We start from the raw sequence: 13,529 nt of genomic DNA on the forward strand, positions 1-13,529 counted from the left end.
CTAATCCTCATCTATAAAGGGTGCTCGTGGAGGCCTATGCCAACCATAGTTAACTAACAATTCATCACCAACACGCAATGATGTAATAGCATTCACAACTATGTATCTCGGTACATGTCTACTCATATGTCCTGGTTCATGACTATTTTCAATCTCTACAAATGTGCAATTGGTTCTTGTGTTTCTTCCTCGGCTGCTATTGATTAAACTTGCTATGTTTCCTTGATATTAAGGTCTCCCATCAATATAGAGTCTTTGCCCCTCTACATGTGTGATGCCTCTCTCAGAAAGAGAGGCTGCATTGAGACACAATCCATAAGAACTCATGCTCTGAATGTAGCGAGCAAGCTGATGCCATGGTCCCCACCCATATATAGGTCCACAAAAAGACATAAGAGTGACCTCTGAATGAGGGGGCACATATAAATCCTGTGCAATAAATAGGCCTCGTCCTGCTCCATTGATAGTGGATGGAGCAATCATGTACTGATTGCCCCAAATGCTAAAAACCTCTCCATCTGATGGAAGTGATCCACTTTTCCCTCCTCCATATCCTCTGTGATCATATGTCTGTACTACAGTGCACAAATGAGTAGGCAATGGATGATCTCTTGCCGTCTCAACGTCTAGACTAAGGGCAAGAGGTCATCGAGAAACCTGAAACTGCAAGTGACCAATGGCATGTCCATGCCGTGTGCGAGGGATATGTGCCCCACCAATACTATAGTCATCCTCCTTGTCAAGTGAGGGTCCCTACATATACAACATAGTTCAAATCACATATATAAGTCAGTGTTCATTACAAAAACTAATAATGAAAGTAAGAAAGATCAGTCATGTACCATAGGTTCATGTCACTCCTCAAGTGCTGGCGCTTGATCATAAATATCGTATTGCATCTGATGTGAATGGAACTCTCGTCTGGCCTCTGATACATGTCTCAACAACGATCACACGAACATATCACATGCTCCTCATAGTAAAAATCATCATATGTAGGTCCATGTGCAGCATTGGAACTCTATCCACCCCAGCCATCACTGATAGGAGGTGGCAACGTACCCTTTGACCTATCTGAATGTGCTTATCAAGAATCACACAAATATGAGAATTTTTTTGAAGGATCAATTATAGTAAAAATCTAACAGGTTTTGTGATATCTTATAGTGCTTATATTGTGAAGAACATCAAGCTACAAGGAACCCACTCCATACCAGACAACTAGTTCAAATCTCATATGCACCCAAGAAGGATCACACAAATACCTAATCCTTTGGAAAAAACCTATGGTTCTGCACTATTCTTAACATGTTATTGCTTCTTCTTCACTAAGCACCACACTCTCCTTCATAAAAATTCTTGAAGAACTACTAGATGCAAAAACAGTCTTTACACACATCAATAGGTTGAGAAAAATAGCAGAAGCATCATGAGTCCTACCTCTCAAATTCACTTCGTGAATGTATATGACAACTTAATGAATCTTAAAAGTAATTCAAGACTTAGAAAAATAAAATCTTTTCAAGGTAATTTAAGACTTCATGGCAAGCCCCCTATCTCTCTTTATATACATATACACGTATTAAGACTTGTGATCATTAAAACAAGTACAAAAATCTATTTTTTATCTTATTCAATTATGGTATTTTTAAAATTATCAATAAAACAAACAAAAAATTTATTTTTCATTCTATTTAATAATTTTATTTTATAAATTATCAAGAAAATAGAGATAGTTGTTTGCCATAATCCATGTTCATGATCAGTTGTGATTAGCCCAAAAATCTTTAAAAGAATCACCTATGCATAGACTGGACCAAAGTACACAATGTCCATAGCAAGTGCAATGAAGGAATTGCCGAAAAACACAGGGAGAGAGAGAGAGAGAGAGAGAGAGAGAGAGAGAGAGAGAGAGAGAGAGAGAGAGTGTGTGTGTGTGTGTGTGTGTGAGTGAGTGTATATGTTTGTGTGTAAGCGTAAGAGGGATTGAGAGAGAGATGCATGACAAAGAAAGAGAGGGAGAGAGGGGGTGTAGTAGAAAATGGCCGGGGAGAAATAGAGGAGACGAAAATGGATAGCTCGGGGCTTATCTGCAGGATGTTGTCACTTATCGCTTAAGGGACGACAAACAAATTTTACCTCGCTTAAGTGACTAAAGCCATGTTAAAATTTTTAGGCCGCTTATGTGACACTTTTTGGTCGCTAATATCCTCACTATATGTGTCTCATAAACGATGTACAGTAGCGATGGGGCTTTTTTCATCACTCATGCGACGACAATCTATCACTTTATGCCTTGCTATAGGGGGGGTCATTATAGTAGTGCTTGTTATCCTCGTAGCTGTTAGCGTCACTATCTGTGTCACTATTAGCATTACTAATTTGTATCTATAACAGAAATAGAATTATAACAGAAATAGACATTTGTTTGAGAAAAAAAAGCACAGAGAACTCAAGTGTGGCATTTGCTGCAAACATTTTTGAGAGAGAGAGAGAGAGAGAGAGAGAGAGAGAGAGAGAGAGAGAGAGAGAGAGAGAGAGAGAGAGAGAGAGAGAGAGAGAGAGAGAGAGAGAGAGAGAGAGAGAGAGAGAGAGAGAGGTAGGGAGGGAGGGAGGGATGGAGGGAGGGATGGAGGGAGAGAGAGAGAGAGCTTCTCACTGCTATCCTCGTGCCACCACTATTGTATGCAAAAAAGCGGGAGAAGTGCATAGTAAGGGAGAAAGAGAGGACACTGCGAAGAGGAGGCAGAAAGGAATTCATGTTCGGGCCTTTGAGGTAGGTACATTTCCTCTTCTTGCTTTGTTCTATATTTTCTTCTTTTCTTTTCTTTTTGTTTTTCTTTGTAATGAAATGCATTGAAAGTGAGGGAAAAAGGGAGGAAAGGAGGGAGGGAGAATAAGGAAGGGAGAGGAGGAGTGAACAAGAGAGAGAAAGGGGGGAAAGGTAACAAAGAGAGAGAGGAAGAGAGAAACGAGCTATGAAGGAAGGGAGAGGAAGAGAGAAAGAGAGAGAGAAAGGGGGGAAAGGTAACAAAGAGAGAGATGAAAAGAGAAACAAGATATGAAAGAAGGGAGAGAGGAGAATGACTAAGAGAAACAATGAGGAGGCAAGAGAAACAAAGAGAGAGGCAACAAGGAAATAGAAATAGAGAAAGAAATAGAGGTGGGAGAGAAAGAGAGATGGAGAGAGAAGGAAGAGGTAGAAAATAAGGGTGAGGTAAAGAGAGAAAGGAGAGTGAAAATAAAAGAGAGAGGGGAGAGAAAAAGAAATGGAAAGAGACAGAAAAGAGAGATACAGAGAACAACAAATAGAGAGTGAGAGAGAAATAGGGAAACAAGGAGAGAATTAGAGAGAATAGAAATATAGAAAAATAAAGAGGGAAGAGGGAAGACTAGAGATTCAAAGAGAGGTGGGGAGAGAGGGTCTTTCAATATCCTTGATTTATAAGTTTTTTATTTTCTATCTTTGATTTTGATTGTAACGAGATGCATTAAGTGAGTAGAAAAGGAAAGAAAGAGAGAGAAATAGAGAGAAGAAGGGAGGGAAATGAAGAGAGAGAAGAAGTGAGAGTGGGGAGGCAAGATGCACGGAGAGAGAGAGAAACAATGAGAGGGGGAGAGAGAAACAAAGAAATATAAGGGGAGACAAAGAAAGAAAGGGAAAAAGAGAGAGAAAGAGGGGTGGGGAGAGAAATAGAGAGAGGGATAGATAATGATAGAGAGATGAGGGGAGAGAAAATTAGTGGACAAAGAGAGATGGAGGGAGGCAAACAAAGAAAGGGAAAGCAGGAGAGAAAGAGGAGTGGGGAGAGAAATAGCAAGGGGGATGGATAGATAAAAAGAGATAAAGATAAAGAGAAGGGGAGAGAAAAGGAATGGAGAGAAGTAGAGAGATGGTAGAGAGAGAGAAAAAATGGGAGAGAGGAGGGAGGAAAACAATGAAAGGGAAAGGGAGAGAGACAGAGGGGTGGGGAGAGAAATAAAGAGGGGAGAGAGAAATGAATGGAAAGAAGGAAAGAAATGGTAGAGAGAGAGAGAGGAGGGAAATAGAGAAACAAAGAGATGAAAGGAGGCAAACAAAGAAAGGGAAATGGAGAGAGAAAGAGGGGTGGCAAGAGAAATAAAGAGGGGAGAGAGAAAATAACTTGTAGGAAATATAAGAATGGAGATTGAGAAAGATAAGTAGAGATCAAAATAGAGGAAGATCATCAATGAGGGAAACAAAAACATATTGTTTATTGTACCATAGACCAAATGGAAAATGATGATGTTCGTAACATCCAAGATTGCATGGCATATCTAAATCAGTGTGTCATGTATCCTTGCAATCAGTGCCAGAAGCTGGCTATTGGACAAAAGCATTGCTTGTCCATAAACCACGTACAATGCTTTGGCGAGTTTCAATTGGAGATTATTGACCAGGTAATCTTAGATTTTGAGCAAATTGTAAGAAAAGTGTGTATCAATGATGCTTTACATTCAAAAAGTAATTAAATATCACATACAAAAATATTATACATGCCCTCAAAATTTGTAAAGAGAGATGACGCTTCATCCCAAGGAATGCACCCTATTGTGGCCCATCAGAAGAGTTCGTGGGTATGCAATGGATGGAGTGCTTTATTAGATACACTAATTTGAGGGCATGCCATAGACTACACCCTCAATACCAGAGGAGACAATGGGCCTTTGGGACCTTCCTCCAATCCTAGAGGAGACAATGGGCCTTTGGGACCTTCCTCCAATCCTAGAGGAGACAATGGGCCTTTCAAACCTTCCTCTAATCTTGGAACTTGAGATGGAGGTAATGATTGATACATTACTACCCATGGATGTTGACTCGTCTGATCCACTGAGAGAGAAAGTTCTCATACCATTGTATGATTGGTGTTGAGTATCTTGCTTATAGATGATGCTTGCACTTCTAAGTGTGTAGACAAAGTACGGGTGGAGTAATGCGAGTGTGACTAAGTTGTTCAGGTACATTCTATACTTTGTTGATTTTTTTGATTCCATTTTAAAACATGCTTCTTGTGCTTTTCAAGGGTGCTTCGTTTTTTTTTTGGTTATAATATCACATATTACCATTTGAAAACACGATGCCTAAGTCCTATGATGACGTACGATTAGTATTGGGAAAGCTTGGCATGGACTACAACAGTATCCATGCATGTGTCAATGATTGTGTTCTGTTTTTGTAACGTGTCCCCTAGTATCATCTAGGACACGTCTTAGTAGTCCATCGGAAAGGATGTCTAGAAGGCTCCGCCCGGCACTCCCATGGAATGTTACGGGTTTTGCGATCTAGTTCTTCCCACGTCTGCCACGTGGCGGAAGTATCCTGGTCGTTCCCACTTAGGATCGACCGGAATTAGGGTTTTCCTAATGGGTCATTGGCTAACAGCAACTAGGGTCAGACCCGAGCGAACTACTTTACGCAGAAACGCCAGGTCCGAAGCGGATTCACGCTGCACTTGGTTCAAGGAGAATGGGAAACGAGAGGGATGCAAAGCTCAACCTCTCTGCCATAAGGCATAGTTCCATTCCGTTCCCCTAAAACAGCGTAGACCGGGTAAGACATAACTCGAGGTCATCGTTCTCGTTATTCCTTTTTGATGATGATGATCATTCCGCTGTTCTTCGAGATTTTTGAGAAAAGTTCCCGGCTGACCGGGACCACCCAATCGTAGGACGGACCCATGGCCCATCCTCCGCACTTTCCTTGGTTTGTTTTAGTTATGTAATTATCTAACACATTAATTTGACATATAATAATCAGCTTCTTTAATTAACCTTGTTAAGCATTGGTTCCTTCACGTAATCTTATCACGTGACATAGAAAAACAACATCAAGCAAGTTCTTTTAACATTTCATCATTTTATCTTTGAAATACAAGGAGTTCCACCCGTAGGCTTTTCCATAATCTGCCCAAAGGCTAACAAGTAATCTCCAGGGATCACTATTCCAAGCTTTCGCCCGTCAACTAGTATGCGGGCCTCAAGATCAAATCCCGAGTCACGTTAGCCTCTTGTGCAGGACCCGGAAGGCGAGGGATTTACGGCCAGAGCCCCCCCTGGCACCCAAGCGTCCTCCTGCTCCAAGTAGAACTCAACGGAGAGACCTCTCGCGGCGGGTTCGGTCCACGTTCCCGTCGCGGTCAAACAACCCCCTTGGTTAGGGTCAGGCAGGCAGTCGGGGGTAACTGAAGCTGCCTCTCCCTTCAGGCTTTTAACCTGAAGTATAGATACTTATTTAATTTGTAATTCATAATTCAAACAGAGCCCTAAAATTTCTAGCAAGCACAAACATTTCCATTAACCAACCTAGTTGTATGGCAAACTGCTAAGGAAGTGTTCTTTCCTTTTTGAGTGTATCAGCGCTCGTTTCCAAGGTGTCTTGTAACTTGGCAAGATCTCTTACATTCCGGTGTAGAGCATACCCAACTTGGTTAACCTAAGATACCTTAGATATGCTAGTTTCTAGTTTACAACTTTCCTTATTTAGAAGGATATCCAAAAAAAATACGTCTTTTTGCAAGATAACTTGCATAAGGATCTGCCGTCCTTGATGAGGGTTTTTCCCTTTTCTCCTTGTGAATTGATCACAAAAATGATTTCATACATGTTGCGCAAGTCCGGCGATGGAATAATCTGTTTAGATTCCTTAAGCTGACGTATGTCAGGCCTAGGGTTTCTTCATTTAAGAACCTTAGGAACAAAGCCTAGTTTCTTATCTTTATGAATTTATTGTCCCTACGGTAAGGAAAGTAGTCAAGTTGTTAACCCCAACATGAAGAAAGCAAAAGGAAGTGGAAAAGACGCAGGGCAAAGGCGGAAAAAAGGTAGCCCGACTGAAGAAAGAAAAGGAGAAAAGGCCAAAAGCGCAAGGGCAACCTTAAAGTCCAAGGCAAAGGCAAAAGGGGAAAGACGCATTTTAAAATAAAAAGGCGCACCTTGAAATCTTGTAAAAGAGCACCGGGCTCTCACCCATGCAATTTGTAAATGAAGATGGGCGGTGGAAAGGAAGCTAGGAAGATAGAAGGACAATGGGAAAAAGGGCCAAGGCTATGGCCGGCCATGTAAAAAGGGGAAAAGGGGATGACCGCCCAAAAGGGATTTAGGGTTTTGTATATAAAGTTGAAAAGTGAATGAGAAGCTCATTCTTGTGTGTGGCCAAAAGTAGCTCTCCTCTTTTTCTTCTTCTTCTTGTTCTTGCTTGCTTGAGCTTGTGCTTGAGAGAGGGAGTGTGAGAGTGTGAGGGAGTGAGTGTGTGAGGGTGAGGGACCGAGGAGGAGAAGCTCTCCATCTTCTCCTCTCTTCTTCTCTTCTCTTGTCTTGCTCGCGGCAATGGAGCTTGGAGCGTGGAGCTTGAGGATGGAGCTTGCTTGAAGCTTGCACTTGGATCGTGGAGCTACCGGAGTGTGCAGGAGAGGAGATAACTCGAACGGCATCAAGGTAAGCTCACTACACCCGTAGATATGGATGGCGCATCAGCTATGTGAGAGGTAGCCATTAGTGCTCGGCTTGGAACGCTTGAATCAATAAGCGGTCCGTGGGTCTTGGCGGTTGAATGAAAGCTCCCACATTTTGGTTCCGTTGCCCGGACCAACGGATTCAAGCCTTGAGCGCTTGCGTGCTTCGAATCGAGTATCAAAGTAAGGGTTTCCCTGAACTGGTGCTTGAGGTAGATAGGTAGGAAGCGAGGGGTTGAAGAGGGTATTCGATCTCCTTGGCAATTAGGTTTTTGCTTTCTGTGATTTATGTTGTGGAATGGAGTAGTGTAGGTATTTTACTTTCTGATTTGGATGCATTTAGGATAGGAAAAAACAAAGAAAAAGAAGAAAAAAAACAGGCAAACAGTGGGGTTTTCTGTTGCTGTATAACAGGCTGAAACAGGGAAACAGGGGACCAGAGTTCTGGGAAGGCAGGGACAAGGAACTGTTTGTGAGGTTCTGCAGTGCTGGGAAAGGACCTTAAGAGGTCTGGGAGGCCAGGACAAACCTCATTTCCTTGGTTTGCCTTGTGAGAGAGAGAGAGAGAGAGAACTTCTGGTTCACAGGACGAGGAAGCGCTGCCCCGATTCCTAGGCATCGGTGATTCGTGCTGCTTCAGGTGAGTCTGGTGTTTTCCAACAAGTGCCCTGATCAGATTTAGAAAGTCTGTGGTGATTTTGTGCACCAGACAGTGAGGAGGGGACAAACGTGCGGGAATCGCGTCCGCTCGTCGATGCACTCGGACCAACTCGCTGTGGTCCGATTCCCAAAATCGGACCACCCGAGTTCGAGAGTCAGACCGTCCGATTCCTAGAATCGGACCAGTCCGATCAGACGTGCCACGTGGCACTCGGACCAACCTGTCCGATTTTGAGATTGGACGCTCGGACCAAATCCGTCCGACTCGGACACTCGGACGAGTCCATAATCGGACCAGACTGTCCGATTCCCAGAATCGGACCAGTCAGAATCGGACCAGCCAGAATCGGACCAGCCAGAATCGGACCACCCTGTCCGATCCGATTCCCAGAATCGGACCACTTGAAAATCGGACCATTTTTTGATCCGACTCCTAGAATCGGACATGACCAAAATCGGACCACTGGTCCGATCGGACCAACCCAAAATCGGACGTCCGATTCTGATAATCGGACGTCCGATTCTGATAATCGGACTCCTGAAAATCTGACATTTTAGAATCGGACCAAAAACTGTCAAAATTGGATAGGCACCCAGAACACAGAGTCTGATACATCTAAATCCCGAGATCGACCCCTAAGGCTACGTAGAGCTGAAGGCACATCACAGATCCATAACCGAGCTAGAATTCAGAGCACATAGCTCAAAATTTGGCTATAAACGGTCCTCCAAATCGCATATGTCGTCTACCGTAATGGCCCTGCGGGCCGGGGGGGACTGCCCCCCCCGGACCCCCGCCCCCTCCGCACCTCCCCCGAGTAGGTTGGAGAGAAAACGCGCGCCGTGACAGGCCTCCCAAATTGGACCCTAGTGAAGTAATGGCTCTACACAAGCATGGATGCTCACTTGCAAAAGAGCAACCAAAAGCCCGTACCCGAATAGAGACAAATAGAGACCCTAGAACATCAATGGGCCAATCTAGCCATCAAGGGCAAAAAGGCCACACCACGAGAACACAAAGACATTGTGTTCAAACCGTGTCTAGTCAGAGCAAAATGCAACTTCAGCAAGCTACAAATGCGAAGATGACTAGACATGACACTCTTGACGAGAGATGTACCTTGAATAGCACTGCACTGACGATCCAAGACAACAGTGGAGAATCCACATCTGGTCGTGCAGTCGAGAACTCAAGGGCATCGGTCAGAAGGCTTAAATTTACAAGCCAAGACCCGGAAGATGAAGACATAGTACCACCTGCTTATCTTAGGGTCAAACTCACCGCGAAAAGAGAGCATACTATCGATGCTCTGATTGATGAAGGAGCAGATTTCAATACCTTGACCTATGAATCATGGACCCTACTAGGTCAACCAGAGCTGACACCGACTAGTGCAACTCTTAGCCCTTATGGGGGACACCCACAAGCACTCATAGGGAAGTGCAAAATCCTTGCAACAATTGAAACAGAAAGCTTGCCTATCCTATTTCATGTTCCTCCAAATAGTGCTAGCTGCGGGAAAGAAACCCTCCTAGGTAGACCCTTCAAAAGGGCGACCAAATGTGAGGCTGACTATGTAGCACAGAGGATACACCTGACACTACCGGGTGTGAGGATAGTCACCACCTTTAGCAAGGGTGACCTCATCGAACCTCAAGGGAAAGGCAAGGAAGGTGCTGACATAACAGTCAAGCCTACTAACGAGGGCAAGGACTTGTTGGAAGAGTTGATACAAACACAGGTCGAACAACGAGAACCAGTGAGTGAGGCTAGTCCGGAAACAAGAAGGTCAAGAGACAAGGCCAAGGACAGGGTTTGGACTCATAAATATCATAGAAGACCACGAAAGAAGCCCAAGCCTTATAGACGGAGGCGTCGATGGAGAGTCAGCACAACACCGCGATGGATATCCAAAGCGTTGCTACGTGCTCAAGGATACTACGCAGGTAACCAATGGATTTGGGTGCCCAAACTCCCTGCTCGGCCACCTCTATCAGAAGCCCAAACTATATCCAAAGCAAAGAGGCGTAGGAGGAAAACTAAACGAACGGCCAAGTTTCAAACCAAAAATGTTGGAGTGATTGAGCCCATCACTACTGAAATCAAGAAACCAAACATGGCCTATCAAAAAGTGGATCCTCAGCCTAGTGTGCTTGATAAGCAGACATCAGATGCAGCCACTGAGCGTGCACAAAAATCATTAGTGCCCAAGGAGCCTTTGATTTCCCAAGGGGAGAACAAACATCATAGGCACAACATTGCTCATGGCAAGGCTATTCGCTCAACAAAGCAAAAGGCACAATCATCTAATAGCCTTGAGAAAATCATTCAGCTAGTGCCACATCCACCTAGGAGTCCTAGATCTCCTACGCCCTCTTCTCCCAAACAGACACAGGAAGCACTACAGCAGCTGTCAAGGGCGACTGCTCAATTCCAATCTCTATCTCCATCTAAGCTTCCAAACGTCAAAGAGGTGGGGCAGGATGCCATCTGTACCTCTCGACCCAAGGATATGCCTGAGCCACCTAATGCGACTAGATCCGCTCCTGTTCGATCTACACAAATGAGTGCTCAAAGGCCAACGAAAGACACAACCACTTCTGATCACCCTAGGGACTTGACACCGCAATCCACCAAGGGTAGCCAGCCCACTAAACTAGCTGCTACTACTTCCAATCAGGGATCACAGCAGTCACAGCCCTCGGTTGTGACAATACCCTATGTGGAACGTGTCCTTAGAAGTTTACCTGTGGAGGAGGTGTCGCAACCAAATCCCTCGGCACCTCCAGCACTTTCAAAGTGCTTAAAGCCTAGGATGGAGGAGTCAAATGCAAGGGGGTTGGTTGAAAAGCTAGACTCTCCGAAAAGGGCGGCAGTTGTGCCCTCACAACCGGGCAAGGCTATTCAGCAAACCACGGCTATGTCCCATAAGGACACACTAGAGAAGGGAAATGCTGAGGCCCGACTAAGCACATCAATGGTCGATATAGCCCAGGGTCCTGAGTCATCGAGAGAGGCACCCTCATTGACCAAGAAAAAGAGGAGAAAGCAGAGAAAACAACAACAATTGCAGGTGGTTGTGGACCCCAAGAACATTGAGACGAAGGGCGCGAGAGAGCTGATGAATAAAGCATCGAGTCCATCCACCAATGAGCCCACTGATGCCTCTCCGAGTAGCAGTGAAACCTCAGACACATCCGTGTGTTCTGAAAAACCAAAGCAATAGTTGCCATCAACAGTTGCTTGCAACACTCTATCCACTGACAATAGAACTCACATTGATCAATCAAGAGTGGATACAACGCTGTCACAACAAGGTGACAAATCTATACCAGTCACATCCGAGAAGAACCATGACAAAATAGCAACAAAACCTCAGGAGAAACGTGAGAACCCCAAGAGCATAAGAAATTCTAGTGTTGACCAATCTTGCTCATCTCAACACACACAAGTAATGATAGTCAAGCGCAGGGAGAAGAGTTGGTTCTAACAGGCTAACCTCCTCAAGCCCTCTTCTCATCACATATTTACTTGCCATGTGCGCTTGATAAACCACACTAAAATCCCTTCCATGCGAACAATTGTACCCTGTATCGAGGTCTAACCCTTGGTTCACACCTTGCAGGTTTCCTTTTTTAGCGGAACGCATGGAGCATCATGGAGTTTTGGCTTGCAAAGATGCTCTTCACAAGAGACGGGAGCATGTGGCACGCGCCCCTCCACCAGAGCGCTATGTGCCCACCATCAAGAGGTATGCCAAGAAGCGGGGCCCTAAGTGGCATTGCCTAGGGCGAAGGCCGAAGAACCCTCGAGTCAAGAAAGTCGAGACTCGAAACCTGCAACAGGCCGCAGCACTAGTGGTACGCACTCCCAGCTCCCGCTCGGGCCCCAGACGCTCAAAGGCAGAAAGGGCAGCTCGGGAAAGAGAAGAATTTAATGAACTATTTAAAGAAATTCTGGAGATGGTAGCGGGCCGGGATTACACCATTCATATCCCGGCCGACATGTTCCCTGCTCACCCCCATAGGAGTCCCACACCAGCAGAGCCCCCATCACCCGGCCATCCAAACTCGCCTCGCCTCGTACAAATCGAGTAGCACATAATGCATAAGGGGCTTATCAAATGATAACTGGCCAGGACTTTTTGTTTTTAAATGGTTGAGTGTTCCCGACTTGTTAAGTGTTGACATGTTCCTGACTTGTATGAACTTATCATATCTGCGTTTAATATATGCTACGCCTTTAGCAAAAGAAAAAGCTAATCAAGCACAGGTGATAAAAGTCTAGTCAACACCATAGAATTCAAATAAGTGATGTCTCCTTGCATTGCACTGGTTTATTATAGTTGTGGCATACACAATGCATATGCTCTCATGAAGCGACAAGTGAATGCAGGATAATACAGGTCCCTGTGCGAAAATGCTCAATGCCCAATCACCGCAACACCCACAACCCCACAGCGAGCCGCGGCAAAGCCACGCTGCCGAAAGCACCCTTGCCAATCGCCCACATTGCATGGCCCACAAAACATTCCTGGGCCATGCCCCCTTTCTGGGACAAGCTCTATAGTTGGCTCACGGCAGTCGTCACCTCAATTGTACCCACATCGCATGTGCCGCAAGGAGGGTTGCAATATCTCAAGTGTATCTCCCCCTTTCGCCAACTGCTTCTCTAACAACGAGGCTAGGGCACCATCATCATGGTACTATTCATTTTCGAAGCCTTCGAAGCTTGACATTTTCCAACCCATGGAAAGGCTGATAGCCTCAACATATTGTAATGGTTGTACTCAGGCAAAAAAAAAAAGAAGAGAAAAAGAAAAAGAAAGAGAAAGAAAAAGAAAGAAAAAGAAAAGAAAAAGAAATGAATGGAAAAATAAGAAGCACCCATGATCACAGCACAGCACCTAGGGGTCCTCAAATTAGGTACGTCTGGTGACCTTGGTCGACCGGCTTCGTCCCTAGTCCCCTAGCCCCCTACAACCACCCACAATTGTTCAGGGCACATCAAGGGCAGGACATACCTGGGGAGCTTGTCTCGCCTAGGGTTAGACCTGTCACCCTGACCCACTTGCACAATTTTCTTTTGCACTCTGCCTTAGTACCATTGCAATCAGTGTGATAAGCACAACACGGTTGGCCATGAAACGTACACCGTACTCATCAAGCAACTCCAATAGTTTCCAGCTACCGAAAGTGAGGCGTCCTTATATTCCATTATGCTACATCGTGCAGTCACAATGCAAACGAAGTCTTATATACCTTCACACGTACGCCTCATCCACGCATTGTTATGAGAAACTAGCCCACGGTCTTCTAACTATGTAATATCTAAGTATGCACGAGCACTCACATAATATTTGCACCAAAGTATATCCACAGTTTGGATCCTCAAGT

At 44.8% G+C, this 13,529-nt stretch overlaps 1 pseudogene; it reads right to left on the minus strand.

The window, feature by feature from the left end:
- Positions 1–13,529, minus strand: part of LOC148040257 (uncharacterized) — a 38,929-nt pseudogene continuing 25,400 nt past the window's right edge.

The sequence above is a fragment of the Lygodium microphyllum genome, chromosome 2, assembly GCF_053477565.2.
Source record: "Lygodium microphyllum isolate KBCC chromosome 2, Lygodium_microphyllum_v1.1.10, whole genome shotgun sequence".
Lineage (NCBI taxonomy): Eukaryota > Viridiplantae > Streptophyta > Polypodiopsida > Schizaeales > Lygodiaceae > Lygodium > Lygodium microphyllum.